The sequence below is a fragment of the Cavia porcellus genome, unplaced genomic scaffold (assembly GCF_034190915.1).
Source record: "Cavia porcellus strain 051 isolate PalLab524CR breed Dunkin Hartley unplaced genomic scaffold, mCavPor4.1 scaffold_23, whole genome shotgun sequence".
Classification (NCBI taxonomy): Eukaryota; Metazoa; Chordata; class Mammalia; order Rodentia; family Caviidae; genus Cavia; species Cavia porcellus.
The window spans coordinates 61,594,271-61,612,851 of NW_026947506.1; the positions used below are offsets into that span (position 1 = coordinate 61,594,271).

General features: G+C 37.8%; 1 long non-coding RNA gene and 1 pseudogene across 2 annotated transcripts in view; one reads left to right on the top strand and one right to left on the bottom strand.

Annotated features, from left to right (window-relative positions):
- The window catches only part of LOC106026745 (uncharacterized), a 43,641-nt gene that overhangs the window by 18,919 nt on the left and 6,141 nt on the right, over positions 1-18,581 (top strand). The window contains exon 5 of one of the 2 annotated variants that reach the window (XR_010042446.1): positions 9,326-9,460. This is a non-coding gene — a long non-coding RNA (uncharacterized LOC106026745). Of the gene's footprint in view, positions 1-135; positions 759-9,325; positions 9,461-18,581 lie in introns of those variants that run through there. The other variant, XR_010042447.1, reaches the window with a different exon arrangement.
- LOC100725243 (sodium-coupled neutral amino acid symporter 2-like) lies at positions 1,969-6,699 on the bottom strand (annotated as a pseudogene).

Consider the following 18,581-nt stretch of genomic DNA (forward strand, 5'->3'; position numbering starts at 1 on the left):
TAATTTATTAACTGGTGATTTCTTACTGTTTTTTTTTTTTTGTAGTTCTATATTACTTGTACCCTCACACTGCTTTGTTTTGTTTTTTCTCTTTTTCCTTTTAAATAAAATTTTAAAAAATTGTTTTGTTTTCAGGGCTTGAAATATCTCCCTGTCAGTTAGTGTTGACTTGAAGGTTTGTGCTAAAAAGCCTACCATGATTCTAATGGACTTTCCTTAATAGGTGAGTTGTGTCTTTTCTCTAACAGCTTTTAGTATTCTGTTTTTATGCTGTGTATCTTGGATCTTAATTATTGTATGTCTGGGTGTAGATTTATGTTGGTTGTGACTGTTTGGCATTCTGTATGCCTCATGTATCTGCATATCAGATTTTTTCCCTCATATTTGGGAAATTTTCTGGTATTCTATGATTATTTTACTGATGTCATTTGTGTTGGCTTCTGCATCTTCATTGGTGCCTATTAGTCTTACACTCTTTCTCGTGGCATTGTCTTGAAGCTACTGGATTGTCATTTCATGCTGCATTTTAAAGTTGTATCCTTTCATGATTGCTAATTGCAATCCTGTCCTCAAGATCTGAAAGTCTATCCTCAGCTTCATTTCAACAGTTTTTCCAGCTTTCAATAGATTTTTTGTTTCTTGGATATCTCTTTGAATTTGTTTCATGGATTCTGCTTGTTTTGTATATTGTTTTGTATGTTTCAATCAATTTCCCATGCTCCTATACTTTTTTTGTCTAGTTCTTCTGCAGCTATGCTGAGCAACTCCTTTATTATTTCTTTCTTTACATGAGAAGCTGTTTCTAATTTGATTTCTTCTATAGCCGTGTGGATTTGTTTCTTTATTTCACTTGCTATGTTTTCAGAGATTTCTGGTGTATTACTTTTAAAGTCCTCTATTTCAGTGTCACTGTACTTGCTCCTGATTGACTAGATGTTTGAGATTGCATTTTGCTGTTTTGTTTTGTCATTTTCAACTTTTGGTCTAATAGTTGGTCTTTCAATACCAACAGTCAACTGTCGATAGTGTGAATTATAGGGTACTGCTGTGTGGTTTTTGCTTGTCCATTTGTTGGGTATCACAGTGAAGAAGAGAGCCAGTCATCTGAATTCCTCCTACAGGTTCTCTTTGGTGAGTCCTACATTCTTCTTTGGCTGACTAGCATAGGAGTATTGATGTAAGTCAACCCTTACTTAGTTCCTGGGGTTACTGTGTGTTCAAGTTGTTCCAGGTCACCAGATCTCCCTGTCTGTAGTTTGTCTTGGCTGAGACCCCGCTGTGTTACTTGGTGTATCATAATCCCTTTTAATTTTTTCCAAGTTGGTAGAGGCCTTATTGGCACACTCCTCAACCTGCTTGATGTTCTCTGTGTGGAGGAAGGAATAACTCACACTCTTACCAAGTTCATCAAGGTCATACAGCTGGAGGGAGCTTCACGATGGCTCCTATTTGTCCACAGAAGACCTGTATTTTAGGGACTGGTGGGAGCCTGCTGAGGTCTGATGAGGGGTTACTGAGTCTCCCATCAACCCCGCATGGTTAATCCACTGCAGACCAAGGTTCTGGGAGGAGGAGTGGAAGCCAAAGTTCAACAGCAATACTAGGTCCAGGAAGTAGGGTGGCTGGGCTGGTGGGACACAGACTTTTTATTTTTACTTATTCACCAATATTTATGTAGTAATTAAGAAGTGTTTTTAGTTTCTTCTTTGATGTTATAAAATAGTAATTATACTACAATTGTTTCTAAACTTCATAGCATTATAAAGGACAGGAAAAATGGAGTTGTTCTGAGTGTTATATTCCTGTTTGGTAAACACAGTGTAGAGAAGATGTAGATTTACTGCCAACTCTTAGGCAGTACAATAATGTTGAGTTGTATATTTGTACCTTTTGTGCTCATGAGGTTAACTTCCAAGATAAAGCTAAAAACCAAAATGTAGAACAAAGTTTTGAAAATGTCAAAATATTTTACTGCTTGCCATGTGCCAGCACTTGGTAGAGGTGAAACTGAAAACAGGTGAAGTTTCACAATAGTTGAGACTAAACACAACACTGGTACCACATGGACTATTTGAGTTTGGGCATTGTCAATTAATAACTGCCTCCAGAGCAATCCATATACAATCAAGGCCACACTTATGATCATCATGACTATGCCATTTAACAGGAAAAACAGAGCCCCAGTCTTCTGCTCAGATGTTATAGGTCCTTCACCAACTTGATACAGAAGGATGATGGAAGAGTAAAAGTCTATATAGCCACAGACACACCAGTAACCAAAGATATCTTTCATAGTTGGGACACTGATGGTAAGCAAGTTGGAAAATGCCAGGATAGAACTGTAAAGAGTCTACTGTTACTGACTGAAGTATTTTGATGCACATAACAAGTGCATTACAGAACTTGGGATTGAGAAAATAATTGATAATACTTTCAGGGTGATGGCCATTAACACAACCAAATGAATAATTGGAAAAATAATATAATTTCCTATGAGAAGAGTGTGTGTGAAGCAGTTCTGACCCAGCATGTTCATAAAAAGTCAAGCATTCAAAGAGGACAGCAAGCAGATACATGAGAAAAATAAAAAAAAAAGAAATGTTGGACACAGTCGTCATTCCCCTACAGCTGCAGCCTTTCAGCTTTTCATAGATGGGCGAATGGCCAATGAGAAACACATGAAAACTTCATAATTGGTACAGTGGTTTGTGGGTTTAAGATAAAATAGCATGGTCTTATGGTTTGTGATTAGATGTTCATCCAATAGTTGCAGTTATGGTGGGGCAGGCTTTTCAGAGGTGGCTGAATCCAGAGTTTATTAATTTATGTTCCAAATCTGGGGCTAAGGATATGAGTGCTACCCCTACCTTAGATGGGTGGCCTGCACACATTGTAAGGCACAGAAAGAATTTTGTCCTGTCTCTCTCTCTCTCTGACTCTGTCTGTCTGTCGGTCTGTCTGTCTGTCTGTCTCTCTCTCATTTTTTGTCTTCTACACATGAACAGTTGCCCCTGTGTCATGTGCTATCCTTCTGTGGAGCCAGGAAATTACTGATTGAAACCTCTATAAATTGAACTAAATAAGCCTTTTCCCCCTTTAATTTGGGGTGTTGGTTATTTTGTCTCAGCAACAAGAAAAGTAACTAAGACTTATTGTAATAGAATCAACTGTGATTGCTTTGATACAATTGTAAGTTATGAAAGCTGTTTGTGTGGAGGAGCCATTCATTGTTTCATTTAATATCAAAGTAATTTTCATAGGATAAGGAATCTGAAATTTTTTTGCAAATCATCAGAAAGAAAGTACTCAACAAGGAAAGGCCACTAGTATATCCCAAGTTTGCTAACATTTCCAGCAGTGACAAAGGAAGAGTGAATGGCAGTGGCACCAGCAGAACCAAATATAGATACTGGTCTAGTCAGATACCACAAACCAGTTGTGTCTTCAATGTTTATGAATGTGTGGATCATCAAGGATAACTCATATTACACTATGAAGAGAAGGCTTGACATAGCTCCAATGTTTTGCATGGTAATTGATCCAGAGGCTGTTTTCAAATTAGACCAAGTGTCTTTTTAAAAAATTTTATTTAAAGAAACAAGAGCGGGGGCTGGGGATTTAGCTCAGCGGCATAAGCACCTGCCTTGCAAGCAGGCAGTCGTGAGTTCGATCCCTGGTACCGATAAAAAGGAAAAAGACAAAAAAAAAAAAAAAAAGAAACAAGAGGAAATTTAGAAAAACAAAATAGAAAAAATGAGAAAAAAGTAGAATACAGAATTTAAAAATTAACATCATAAATCAGTAGTTGATACATTACATATTGTCATCTTAACAATAGTTGTTAAAGTTATAAAATCAAAGCATAAAAAGTGGCTAGGCACTCAGACAGTGATAGTGCAGTCTCTTCTGTTCAGTGATCTAATAGGTATTTATCTAATAGATATTTTGTAATATGTTCATCTATCTTACACACTATACATGCCATTATATTCTTCAGAGCACTTTCCTTCCCTTTCACTTTTACAATATTTATTATACTTGTTGGATCCTATTATTCTGTCAGTTCTTATTTTTTATACTAGAGAGACAATGTGGTATTTACTAATGTGAGTCATGTTTACTTCACTAATGAGTGTAGCCTCAAGTTGCCTCCATTTACCTATAAAGGCCTCAAGATCATCCTTTTTATAGCTGAATAATATCCCATTGTATGAAAATACCTCATCTTTTTCATCCAATCTGTGGTTGATGGGCATTTTGTTTGTTTCCAAGATTTAGCTATCACAGATTGTGCTGCTGTGAACATGGGTGCACATATATCACCGTGACATGACCTTTTCAATTTTTCTGGGAAAGTCCCAGCAGGGGAATAGCTGGATTGAATGGAACTTCCAATCCTAGTTTTTTGAGGAACCTCCATACAGATTTCCAAAGTGGTTGCACCAGACTTCACTCCCACTAATAGTGGAGAATTGTCCCTTTTTTCCCACATCCTCACCAACATTTGGTATCATTTGTTTTCTTGATGGCAGCCATCCTTTCCAGGGTGAGATGAAATCTCAATGCTGTTTTAATTTGCATTTCTCAAATGACCAGTGATGGTGAACATTTCTTCATATATTTATTTTCCATTTGCATATCTTGTCCAGTCTAGTGGTTTCTTTCTGTTGTTGTTCTTGAGATTTTGGTCATTTTTATCTCCATCTAGTATGTCTTTCAGTACTCTTTCTAGGGTTGGTTTTGTGGACATCAATTTCATCAGTTGTTCTTTGTCACAGAAGTATCTTGTTTCATCACTAAGTGTGAAGGACAGTTTTTTTGGGTACATCAGTCTGGGTTGAAAGTTGTTTTTTTTTTTTTTTTTTTTTTTTTTAGTGCTTGAAATACTTCACTCCAAGGTGTTCTTAAATTGGAGGTTTGTGCTGAAAAGTCTGCTGTGATTCTACTAGGCTTCCCTTGATAGATGAGTTGTGTCTTTTCTCTAACAGCTTTCAGTATTCATTTTTTATGCTGTGTGTCTTGGATCTTAATTATTACATGTCTGGGGTAAATTGTGTTGCTTGTGACTCTTGGCATTCTGTATACCTCACTTTTCTGTATATCAAATTTTTTCCCTTTGTGTAGGAAATTTCCTGTCATTACTTCTGTGAATATTTTAGGTATGTCATTTGCATTGACTCCTGCATCTTCACTGTTGCCTATTAGCTTATGTTGTTTCTGTTGGCATCATGTTGAAGCTGCTGGATTGTCATTTCATGCTGCTTTTTGTTTTTATAAGTTCTAACCTTTGAACCTGTCTTCAAGGTCTGAAATTGTATCCTCATCTTCATTTAAGCGGTTTTGTTAACTTTCAATAGAATTTTTTATTACTTGGATGACTCCTCGAATGTGTTTTATGGATTTTGCTTTTGGCATTGTTCATTCAAAGTTTTGATCAATTTCCCATGCTCCTGTATTTTTTAATCTATTTTTTCTTTAGCTATGAAGAGCAACTTATTTACCAAGGTTGTTATTTTTGTGTTTACATAAGACATTATTTCTAATTTTATTTTTTCTATAGCCTCATGGATTTTTTTTCTTTACTTCATTTGCTCTCTTTTCAGAGATTCCTGGTGTGTGACTTTTAAAGTCCTCTATTTCATTGTCACATGTACTTGCTCCTGATGGACTAGATGTTTGAGATAGAATTTTTCCTCTTCATTTTGTCATTTTCACATTTTGGGTAAATATTTGGTCTTTCAATCCCAGCAGTCCGAACCATCGGTAGTGGTAATTTTAGCGTCCTACTGTGTGGTTGATGTTAGACCAGTTTCTGGGTATCACAGTGAAGAGGAGAGCCAGTCATCTGAATTCCTCCTTCAGCGTCTGTTGGGTGAGTCCTATATTCTTTCTAGACTAACCAACCTAAAAGTATAGATGTAGGTTAACTCTTAGTTCCTGCTGTTACTATCTCTTCAGGTTGTTGCAGGTCACCAGCTCTCCCTGACCATAGTGTTTGTGTCAGCTGAGGCCATAGTGTGTCAGCGGGGTCTCATAAGCTCTTTTAATTTTCCCCAAAATGGGGAGGCCTTAGTGGCACACTCCTCAACCTGTCTGATGTTCTCTGTGTGGAGGAGGGGATTACCCTTGAAATTTTGCCAGGTTCATCAAGGTTTTACCGGTTGGAAGGTGTTTCACTTCTGCTCCTATTTACTCACAGCAGACCTGTACTTTAGGGGCAAACTTACCACACTGACTAGAGCTGCTGAGTTCTTCTGTTTGGGTGGGGAGTTCCCTAGTCTCCGATCCAGCCAGCACGGTAATTCACTGTAGTCCAAGGTTCTGGAAGAAGGGGTTGAATCCAAAGATCAACTGAAGTACTAGGTCCAGGTGGTGGGTGGATTCCCCTAAGGAACAGCCCACTGCAACAGATCTAGGTAGTCAGTCATGCCACTGTTGTCCCAGGTGTTCTGTGAAGGGGCGGGCCCAGCGGCAGCAGTCCTAAGCAACCCAGGAGTTCTGGGGTGTCCCTGGTGTTTTTTGGTGGTGGTATGAGGTATATCAGTTTCTAGGGTGTCCAAGGTGTTCTCAATGAGGGATGGGCCCAATGGTGGCAGTCCTAGGTTACCCAGGTCTGCCTGGGCAGCCCAGTGTTCTTGTAGAAGGGTAGGCCCAGCAGGGGCCTAGGTCATCCTGGGGCTTCCCAATTGTTCCTAGCATCCCAGATGTCCCTTGGGGAATGTTGGGTATTAAGCATGGTGCAGAAGTTGTGCTCCATGGTGGTGTGGTGTGGTTCTCTGTCTTTGTGCTTTTAAAAACTGAGTTCCAAGTTAGGAAGAATTAGTTAATTAAATCTTCTACTTGATCTGTTTTGTGTGTGTGTTTTTGAGACAAGGTCTTGCTGTGTAGTTCAGGCTAGTCTTTATTTCATTTTGTAGCCCAGGTGGTCTGAAACTTGCAACAATCCATCTAATTCAGCCTCCTGAGTTCTGGGATTACAGAGTGCACCACCACTGCAGCATTTTTTAAATGTTTCTTTTCATAGACAAAACCTATTGTTCCACTTCATTCCAAGTAATATGCTTTGTATTTTTAAAATTAAATTAAAATTTTTTTGGTACCAGGGATCAAAGTCAAGACTTTGCTTTTGCGAAACAGGGACTTACACTGCTGAGCTAAACACCTGGCACTCAACTAATACATTTTAATCAGTGGTTTCTCAAGTATATTCTTATGTGCTTTTGTCTCTGAGATATACTATTTATCTGCATTATGCTCAGATGAATGAGTGAAATACATTAATTACGTATGCAGTGGCCTGGCTCACGTCAGTTTTAAAGTTTCTTCGAGAATGCTTTTAACCCAATTAGAATGACACAAAATATTTAAATTCTGGAGAGATATACTGTTATGTGAACAGAGAAGTAACAAGGAACGTAACAGCTATGTTGTAATCAAAGTAGTTTATTACTTTTTAAAAACATAGACATGGAAATGAAAAATAAATATAAATTTTAGGATTCCCTCACAAAACATCTGCAAATAACATTCAAATCTGTAAGTTTGAAATTCTGTAAATCATTATCTTTTGAGTTGGTAGGTTGTTTTATTTGAGAAGGAAAGAAATGTATTTATGAGGCAAAACGCTAACTTTTTCCTTTTAATTGATACCGGGTATCAAACTCACGACCGCCTGCTTGCAAGGCAGGTTCTTATGCCGCTGAGCTAAATCCCCGGCCCCAAAACACTAATTTTTAATACTGAGGTAACATTGTTGTAAGTTGTCTAAAATTACTTAATTTCTGTCCTGTAAAACCTATATTATGTTCCTAAGGTTTGTGTAATTTCTGTCTTAAATAATCGGGCTCCCAATGGGGCACCTGATGCCAGGGTAGGATGTAAGATAGGTTTCAAAATAAACTTTCATATCAAGTGCTGCTGTTAGTGTCCAATTCCTTTATGAAACATGCCAATTAATATTGCTATTAATATTAATACCCTCCTTCACCAAATCAAGAAACAAGAAATTTAGATACTCAAAATAGCACAGCTCTTAAAGAACTCCTCACAAACAAGAGGGAAACTCTTTGCAATATAAAACATCCCAAAAATCTTAGTGTCATTTTAAGCTTTGGTACCATGTATAAATACAGAATTTAAAACATTATCATATATTATCTGGAAGAATTATCTTGGGAAATGTGAAAATTAAGCTTTTAACTTTGGTTCCAGTTCTGCTTTCTATCCTTTTTTAAGAGACTAGAAAAAGTTTAGAATAAATGAAGAATATTCTAAACTCACCAAACTGAAATGTTCCAATAAGGATTTGTAAGTTTGCAGCTTTTTTACCTACTCCAGTGCCCGTAAAGGCACAAACATAGTAGCCAAAGGCTTAAAACTACTCTGAAACTTTTGGGATGCCTTGTACTTTACTATCTGTAGTGATTATTGAACCATCATATTGGTTCGCGTTATAGAAATATCTTCTGACGTGTTTACTTAACAAAGGGAAATCATCAAAAAATTATCAGCATCATTTTTAACTCATAAGATTCTGTATGAACCCATAAAAGTAGATTGCCAATAGCAGATGATTTGTCTTTATGACCACAGACACGGCACGGCATGAGGCTGCTAAGTAGTGCTTGTAAAGAACCTGAGTGGCAAGTGTGCTCTGGCTGATTTTTTGTGTAAAATTGCTGACATGACTGCTTAGGAACTCAGTGATACCACAGGAAGGAAGAACCTTCAATACTGATGAAGTGGTAGTGCAGTCCTAAATGATTTCATGAGTGTGAATACTCCTATTGGGGGCTGGTTGAATGACTCAGTAATAGACATACTACCTGAGACATGGGTAGGAATGGGGATTTTTCTCTCAGCACCATGTAATACAAAAGGTTCCCCATTTTTTAACAGTAATACTATGATAATCCTAAAAGTCTACAAAGCTATATAGTGGCAGGGGACATGAAAAGTATACAGATACTATTTAAAAAATCTACCTTATAAATTTATTACAACTTTAAACTAGCTTAAATGTATACTCTTAATCCAAAAACCATGCAGAGTTCACAGGCATTGGCCTGTGAAGTAAGCGAATGGTTGTGTCAGCCAGGAGCTTCTGCTTTGTACTAGTAGTAACTGCTCACATCAATGAAGAAAGGCAGTGTGTTGCTGCTTTCACAAGGCCTCTTCCCATGTAAAACAACTATAACTGTCCAACAGTTTCTGAAATTCAAGGTCTTTCCTTTTGGCAAAAATGTTCACTTTGGATTTTTTTTTTACAAGACAGGTGGTCCATCTTGTGTAAATGAGGGTCTAAGATGTCATCTCTCTCTTTTAGGACAGGATGGCTTTTGACAGTCGAATTCCAGTGAAGCTGTCATCCCTGGAAGATTTTCTGATTTCACCTCTGTGCAAGCCTCCATCCTCACAGTATCTTGACATTGCCTAGGAAAGTTCATCAAAAGGAATACAGGTAAAAATTTTTTAAAAGACAGAAATCTTAAAGAAAAATAATCTAATCACAGAAGTTTAGTCATACAAACTTACTTTAGCTACTTCATGGTCACTGATGCTTTGGGTGTTTGAGACCTGCACTCCCAGGTTAAGAGGCTGCTACTTCCTGCCAATTCACTAACATTCTTTAATGATGATTCAATTACCAAGTTAAGGGAAGTTTGTTCAGTTACACTCTTTACAAATGGAGTTTCCAAAGCTGACAAAATTTGGTGATACAATAAGCTACTAACAGCATTTTTTATCGTGTAACTATATTAAAAATGATAAAGCTACGTATGTGCAAAAACAATCAGTAAATACTGACAGAGCTATTCCAATGCTATCTGGCTGTTATTAGTTTCCAAACTCTAAGGTATTTCCTTGGAAGGTGGTATGAATTTAATGTAGAGCAGGAGAGTTCTGTAGCACCAAAGGATGCTTCTTCAAATTAACATGAGTTGTAGGAGCAAAATACATATTCCAAAATGGATAAGTCCTCAGTTTAAGAATGAGTTCTGTTCTGGGAGAACATTCCTGAGTCAGATTTATTTGTGAGTCCAACAAAATTAATCTCATAGTCATTGGACACAAATATACAATGTAAAACACTGAAAAGGCAATCACCAGTGAAATAAACTTCATAATCTGCGAAAAACTGCAAATTAAATGTTTGTAACTTGGGGACTTACTGTGCCACCGACGCACTACAGAAAGTACCATTTGAATGTAAGCATCTTTTTCAGGCATCAATTGTTTTGGTGGAGGATCACCAAAAGTCACAAACCATGTGCATTATTTTGCCTATGTAAGCTGCCACTTCCCTTTAAAACTCATGTACTTCCAATTTCCACATACACATCACATATCTTACATATAGGCTGTCATGTTAGCCACTAAGAATCTGTCTACTGAATCCTTGGTCTTGAAGTAGGACAGCTGAGTTCTGATATGAATTTTAAAATTGAGTAAAAATTAGCACAAGTAATTAAGTGAACAGTATTTGTATACATGATAAAGAAAACAAGCCCAGGTACTTAATCATGTGTGGCTATGGAGAAAGGTAGCGGTTCAAAAGGAAAACCATTTGGTCAGAATAATGCTGATTAAACTATTCTGAATTATGATCAAAGAAATTAGGACTGCTTTTAAATAATAAAGTGAATCTCTATCTGAACCTTTAAGAACTAAAATATATGACACACTAAAGGTTTAGTAAAGTCTTGAAAGTGTTAATTTCAAAAGTTGCCATTTTCCTTAACTACTTTATATGATATAGCCACCGATGCTGGCATTAGTGGCTCACAGAACATCCTAGTTAGTGAAGGCACAGCCTTACTTCTAGTTTCTGTGCTCTTTCTTTGGTGAGAGGTACAGACACAAAGTACATGTTGCTGTGATCTGCTAAAGAGCGAAGATCAAAGTAGTATTTGGCATAAGTGCTGGCAGACACATTAACATTAAACTCAAGCAGACACAAGTAATGCCTTTCCAGTTGATTTCTGTGGAGGAAGAACACAGAAAAATGAACATCAGACAATTGTGATCAAGTAGACTATCTTCGAAAATGTCATTTTGCGCTTCTAAGGACTGCTGTAAATTCTATTAAAAATTTTTTATTTAAGAAAAACAAAACAGGAAAAGGGTACAAGTAATACAGAATTTGAACAAAATAAACAGTAAGAAATCACTAGTTAATAGATTACATAAAAGTCATATTAGAAATAGTTGTTCAAGTTTCAAAATTAAAGCATACAAAGTGGACATTCAAACAGTGAGACTGCAAACAGTTGTGTTCAGTGGTCCAACAAAAACTTTATCTTACACTCCTAAACACACTTTCAGTTGTATCCTTTAGAGCACTCTTTTTCCCTCACTTTTTTACAATTACAATTACACATTTTGGGTTTTATTTCTCCCACAGTTCTTAATACTGACTGCTGTAAATTCTGAGATGTAGGGAGGCTACTTAACTTGGAAGAAAAAATACTCATGTGCCAACAGGCTGTTTTGAATTGTTTCTGTATCCCAGCACATTTGCTTTTGGGTGGACAAGAATAGTTATAGCCTATTCATTACTGCCTATTGCTGGCTCATGATTCTTTCTTCAATGTTCAGCAGTGCATCTGTGTGACTCATGCCTCACACACATTCATCACTACATTGAGCAGAGAAAAAAATAAATGTATGCTAATGTTAGCTCTCAAAAGCTTGCAGACATATTGAGGGGGAAGTAGAGGGGCACCAGGGAAAGATGCACCATTCTGCTCTCTGAGGAGGCAAACTCTTCAAGCAAGCGTTCATCCTAAATTTGCAAGGAAGGAAAGAAAACTACACTATATGAGAAAGGCAATCCTTTCCCCTGTCTCAGCATATGAGAGTATGATGAACGGCGTCTTATTACGGGGTAACAAATTGTGACCATGACAAGATACCCCTTTTAAACTTTGGAAGATGGAAAGGTCAGAGACAGAAGTCTTAGGTGGACTAAATCCCTTGTAGGACAAGAACATTGTCAGAGCCCTCACACTCATGTTTCTGTGCTGGGGAAATCCAAGTTGATCAGTATCTGCTGCCCCTCACCAGAAGAGAATGTACATGTGTGGGTATACACACACATGCACAAGCACATGCACATGCACGCACATGGGTGAGTTCAGTGCAGTGGAAAGAGAAATGACTGGGAACAGCCCTGTGCTATGTGACTAGGCAGCTGCCTTTGCACCTTCTATACACATAAAATCAGAGCCCATCAGCCTGATTTCTACACACATACAACAGTTCTAATAAGGGGTAGGCAGGCACAGGAGTCTGGAATAAATTCTGTTGTAAAGACCAGCTAAAGCAAAGGTACAACTTGTGACTCAGACTAAACCTATAGCCCCAAGGATATAACAGTGATCAAACATTTATTTCAAAAGTCAGACATGGTAGCCCTTAAAGAAGGGAATGGCGCTGAAAGCTGTTAAAAAGCCATGAAGATAAACACAGTAATATGTTATACTGCTGGTAAGGTTATAAAATACTTGTCTGCAACCTCCAGAAAAAATTACACCTTATGAAGCATACCATTACAATAATAATCCATTAAAACAAATTAATGATGGAAAATATGAATCTCTATACTGTAGATTGACAGGATATAATAGTTTTAAGCTCATTTTTATTTTCTATATAATGTAATATTTAAAATATTTCTTAAAATGCATGCCTTAAGGGGACAAGTGAACTGGAACATGGATAGAAAAGTCACCAAAACCTTTTAAACTCACATGTCTTGGAGTGCAAGGTTCTTGAGGATCTGGCAGAAGTCTATGTTCCACACAGCCTTATCATGCCAAACCTTGAAGGCAAGGAGAATGGCTCCCAAGACAATCCTTTTCCAGTTGGTAGGACAGAGGTCAATCTTAGCATATGACATCAACCTTTCTAAGTAAACCTGCAAAGAGTAGAGTAGAGCACCGCTTTTTCATTTTAGCTCTGTTAAGTGCTTTGCTAAGAACTGTTGTACATGATGTTTATCCTGTGATGAGAAAGGGAAGTGTGACTGAGAGATTGTGCTCAGCTAAAGCAAGATGTCAGGTCACAGCTGGAATCAGACACATCTACTGCCCATGTAAATTTCCTACACAGCTTTTTGATTGGAATGCCTGGACATTGCAACAAAAGTCATCCAGCAGGTAGTATTGCTATCACCTCCACATTCGTGAAGGGCACAGGTGTAAATTTGTTCAGTAAATACCAAGTGCCACCAACATGCAATATAACATACAGGCGGTAGATATAAAATGGATTTAGACATGTTGTAGTCAGCTGTGATACCTAACTCACAGTGAGCACATTTCATCTTTTCATAGTATTAAGACTTTTGTGGCAATAACTGATGGACAAAAGCACCTACCCATGGCTGATGAACAGAACAGCATGAGAGGTGCAAGATTTACAGCTATGAAGTTTTTCTGAAATGCAGTACCTTTATAATGAAGCCACAAGTAAAGCAAGATGGTCCTTCTTAGAGCCCTTTTTCATATTTCCACTATTCATGAATATCCATTTTCCTTCCTACATAATTAGCAACTTATTCAATGCTTTGGCTTTATGATGAGAAGAACAGCTGCCAGCCTGTAACGCTGAGACCCCTAAAGTTCCAGGAAGTTCATGACATGACCTCAGGCACTGTTTACATATATCTAACATCTGTTCTACAAAGAACTAGGTGAGCAAATTGCTGAGTAAGGATTACAGAGGAAGCTGTTTACTGTTCCTTAAATCTGATCAATACAAAAGTTTCCTGATGCTCAACTCTCCTAGATAGAAGTTTAAGATTCGCACATGTACCTATGCACATCCTTGTATACTTGAAATCATTTCTAGGGTATTACACTAAAAAAAATTCAAGGTAAATTCCAAGTAAAGACAGATACACTATACATTTAAGCATTAAGGACAAGAAAAAAGAAGGCCATAAAATTTCCCCAAATGGTGAAATTTTAGAAGCAGAGCTCATGGACTGGATATGCTATTTTAACTCTTTCTATCATGACTAAAAGGAAAAAGGCTCACTTTTAAGAATATAGTTACAATCTGTAAGCTGTCGGGCTAGCAGTCCATATTAGGCAATATTCTTAAACTTGAATGTATTCATTCTCCAATACCTGCTCTCTTAGCTATTCTAAATATGATACTGTGTTCCAGGATGCAACTCTTCTGTATATAAATGATGTGAGATAATGAAACAGTGCTGGTCATCCTCAACCCCTGTTCATCTTTTCCATGGCTTTGTTGTGGGTTAGTATTCATTCGTACCACTTGCCTGTTATGTGAGTGGACCACTGTTCTTTACTTTCAAAAAGGCAAACTCTTCCATCAGTATTGGTGCCCCACCCCACTTCTGCTGGACACTAACTACCTCTCTCTGAAGACTTTCCATGTCAAATGTCCCCGCCCCTCCCCAACAGGTGGTTTACATTGCTCTCATCTCCCTTGCTGAAACTCCAGAACTGCTACCTATTCCCTGGCTCACTGTATTATGCCTATGCATATCCCTCGTTTCCCCGTTTTTCCTTTAACCATTTTTCCTGTATCACTGCACTCTTCTGGAACAGTCTTGCCAATCCGATTGTGGCATGCAAACTTACACACCAGTTATGCATCCTAACACTCCACTCTCCAACCCTCCCTAATATGTAAGCAGCACTGCTACTTGTCTAGTACTATGAATAAAATTTATACTTTGACATATTCCACACCAATCTATGCATACTTTCTGTTATCTCTACTTCCATTGGTAACATGAAAGCTTTCTGTCCTGAGCTTGCATTTGTCTGTGGTCATCTGCATCACCACGTTGCTTCCTAACCCTCCTTCTCTGCCTCTAATCCAAACCCCACCTGCAGTTTACGTTCCCCAAGACAGTCTGGAAAGCCCTGACACGTAAGGGGCAATTCATGGGTAGATCAATATCTGCCAAATGATACCAATCAAACTCCCATGCTTTGCAAATGATGTGTGACCCTGAGAGGGTGATCCTTACCCACAGCATGCTAGTCACCCTGTTCTTGCTTGAGCACATGAAACATGTTCCTGAACTGGGGGCCTGCATCTTACCCTCTTGAATGTAATGCAGGAGCACCTTGCCTTCCCTGCTCCAGTCAGATTGTACTTCAAGTGTCATCACTCTGAAGCAAGCTCTTCCTGGCCACTCTGCCTAAAACTGAAAGCTCTGAAAGCTTCAGCCTCTTACAGTGCTCTGTCTTCTTGACATTTACTGCAGTGTGAGATATTCATATACCTGAAAAATATCCCATGACTTTTTCACTAGATCATGAGCTCACAAACAGCAAGAATTTTGCTCTATCTCTTTGTTCTTCCCCAGCATAAGTATCAGTGAGTATCAGTGAGTGTCAGTGCAACTTCTTGGCCTCATTTTTCACTCTGACCACACCATCTCTCGCCTTGAGTTTTCTTTTCCCCTTTCTCCCATTGCTCTGGCTACTCCTTTGGAAACTTTTCCTTTAACTGCTAAGGACTCCTGCCCACGTTTCAATGAATTCATTCTGTATATTTGGACAGCCACATTTCTTTCCTTCTTAGGCACATTTCTGTGCCTGTACCCATACATCCAAAAGATATGAAGATATGCCCCAGTTATTTCAAGGAGCATCAAGTTTACCTTGTTTACATGGACACTTCCACCTCCAACCCAGCTCTGCTTGCTGTGCTATCTATCTCTACAAATGGAAATGTCCCTGACGGGTTTCTGTTTCAACACAGGGCATGACTAAATGCCATCAGAGCAGCTGCTGTCTTGAGTGATTTTTGTCTTCAGGCTATGTATATGACTTTCCACTATGCATTTGGTAGAGGAAGGACTAGAACATCTCAAACATTTCACCACTATTGTAGATGATAAAATCCCACCTTCCAACTTCTGTGTGGATAACACAAATATGAGGACACAGCTACAGTGTATCATGATAACAATGCTTTTTAAAGAACTACTGGTACTGTCATCCTGGGCAACTTCATGAATAGACAGAAGCTGTCAACAGGGATGGGTTGATACCCATACCCCAAAGACTAGAGAACTGAAAGCAGTGAATTGCCTGAAACACAGCCTGGGTCCTGTTTTGATCAGCCTCAAATCAGTGTCTGTGTCTCCTATGGTCCTGTTAATGCTCTGCTTCCCACCCCACAGCATGTGTAAGTGTTCACGTGTCAACTCTGTGTGTACTGATGTGTGTGGGGAAAACTCTTCACCTTCCTTTAATTGCAATGGTTTTGTGATGAGAAAATTAAAGACACAATTTTAAATGATAATGCCTAGGGAACCCAAATACATTTACTTTCTTTTGATAGGCTTTTTTATGGTTTGTGTCTAGATGTCCACCCAAAGCCATGGGCACTCAGAGGACCTTTTTAGAGAAGGGCAAATCTAGATTATGCAATGCTGGGATTAAGGGTGTGTGATTGCTGGGTCAGATTATTGGTTGGATTGGCACTGCCCTAATTCCAGTAGACTCTATAAAATGTAAGGAACAGAAAGAAGCTTGTCTCTCCCTATTTCTCTTATTACTTTTGCTTTCTTCCACTGACATGGGCTATTGCTCTTATGCTATGTTCCACTGAACTTTGGAGCCAGTACATTATGGACTAAATCACTACAAATTGTGAGCTAAATGAACTTTTCCCCTTTATACTTTGGGTGCCCTTTATTTTGTCTCAGCAGTGAATGAAATGTAACAAAGGCTGGTCTCAGTAAAGTTATCATGATAATTTGAGGAATCTAACTTGAACAAAGTGACCTTTTATGTGTACAAGACCATTTTCTAAGCATGTTTCATGAAGAAGAAACATCTTACCAAAGTCATTATTGCGCATTCAGTTGGTATCCATATGGCATTAAAAATAATAGCAACAAATCTGTAAATACATTCATGTTCAGGGTCATGCTGAAAGTAGTCCTCTGGAAGCTTCTCTTCCTGTAGGGAGAAATGATGCAATGCAAGTATGTACTGAAGAAAGCTTTAAATATTCTTAAGACAGCAACCTTCACCTTATGTACACATGTTCCTTAAAATAATTTCCCCTGGCTTGTGTGTCATTTCATCTTCTCCTAGAGACACTGGGATCTTTTACTTTGCCCAGTGATGCTTTGGTCAGTGAGGATCGCATATTCAACAGCAGCCCCATAATGACCACATGGTGCACCAGAGTCATCTTTGTTGTGTAAGCACACTCTACATTTGCACAAGATTGGAATCACTCATCAATACATCTCTCAAAATGTACTCCATTAGTAAGAAGAAGAGAAGTGTGCAAGGTCAGAAAAATCAATATTTTTTCTACTGTGATTAACAGCATTCTAAGACGCATTTATAGCCTTAAAGTCTTATAAATTCTATGTTGTATTACTTTGTACAGGGCCTGAAGTCTAAAATATATAATGATTGTCCTGCAGCCACAACCTCTTCTGCAAGTCAGCAGCCAGATGACGGTTGAGCAGTGAAAAGTGATAATATGCCTGAGGAACTGACTTTAAATTTTACATCATTCAAACCTAACACTTTCCTCAGAGATATCACCTATCCAGTATTGTGTATATCAGATTCTATTGAAAATAATTATTATTTTATTAAAAGAGAAAACAAATCAAAGTAGTAAAGGGTACAAGTAATACAGAATTTCTGGACAAATATATGCAGTATGAAATCACTAGTTAATAGATTACATATTTTCATCTTAGAAAAAGTTGTTCAAGTTACAAAATTAAAGGATACAAAGTTGAAATTCATACAGTGAGATTGCAGATAGTTCTCTTCAATGGTCCAACAAAAACTCAGTAATAAGGTTTTCTATCCTACACACTTAAATATACATGCAGTTATATCCCTTAGATCACTTTCTTTTCCTCTCTTTTTTACAACAACAATTACACTTTTTGAGTTTTATTACTCCCGCAGATCTTACAACTATTTTTTGAAGCAAAAAAAAGAACAATTGTGACCAAACAAAACAGAGTTAGTTAGAACAAAAGGATGGACTTAGTACGTGATGCAAAAACAGAATACCAGGTGATCAACAATGGTTACCATTATGCCTCTTGGTATCTTATAAAGAGTTGTGTATATCACCAGGTATAATAAAATTGAGCAAAACAGTACATAACAAGACCAATAAAACCTACACTGGAGACCTTACAGGACTTCAAAAGTAGTTAATAGTGAATCCATAATGGCCATCATAGTAAATCTTATTGTCTTCAAAGTGGTGGCATATACCCTCAAACTTGATACTATCAAGCAAAACAGAACAGAGTAAAATAAGTCAGACCAGAATGGGAGAGCAATACAGGTGCTCAAGAGAGGTTAATAGGAAAACAAAAATGTTACTATAATATATCCCACTATTTTTAAATTTAGTTTTAACTAACTCTTTCCTCAGAGATTTCACCTATTCATTTATGTGTATATCAGATTGTACTGAAAACTGTTTTTGAAAACCTACATTTTCTGATGTTGGATTAGTACATTTATTCACTTTAGTTCAGTAATAGAGCTTTAAGCCACTTTTGTACGTATTGTAACCCTAAAGAACAGTTC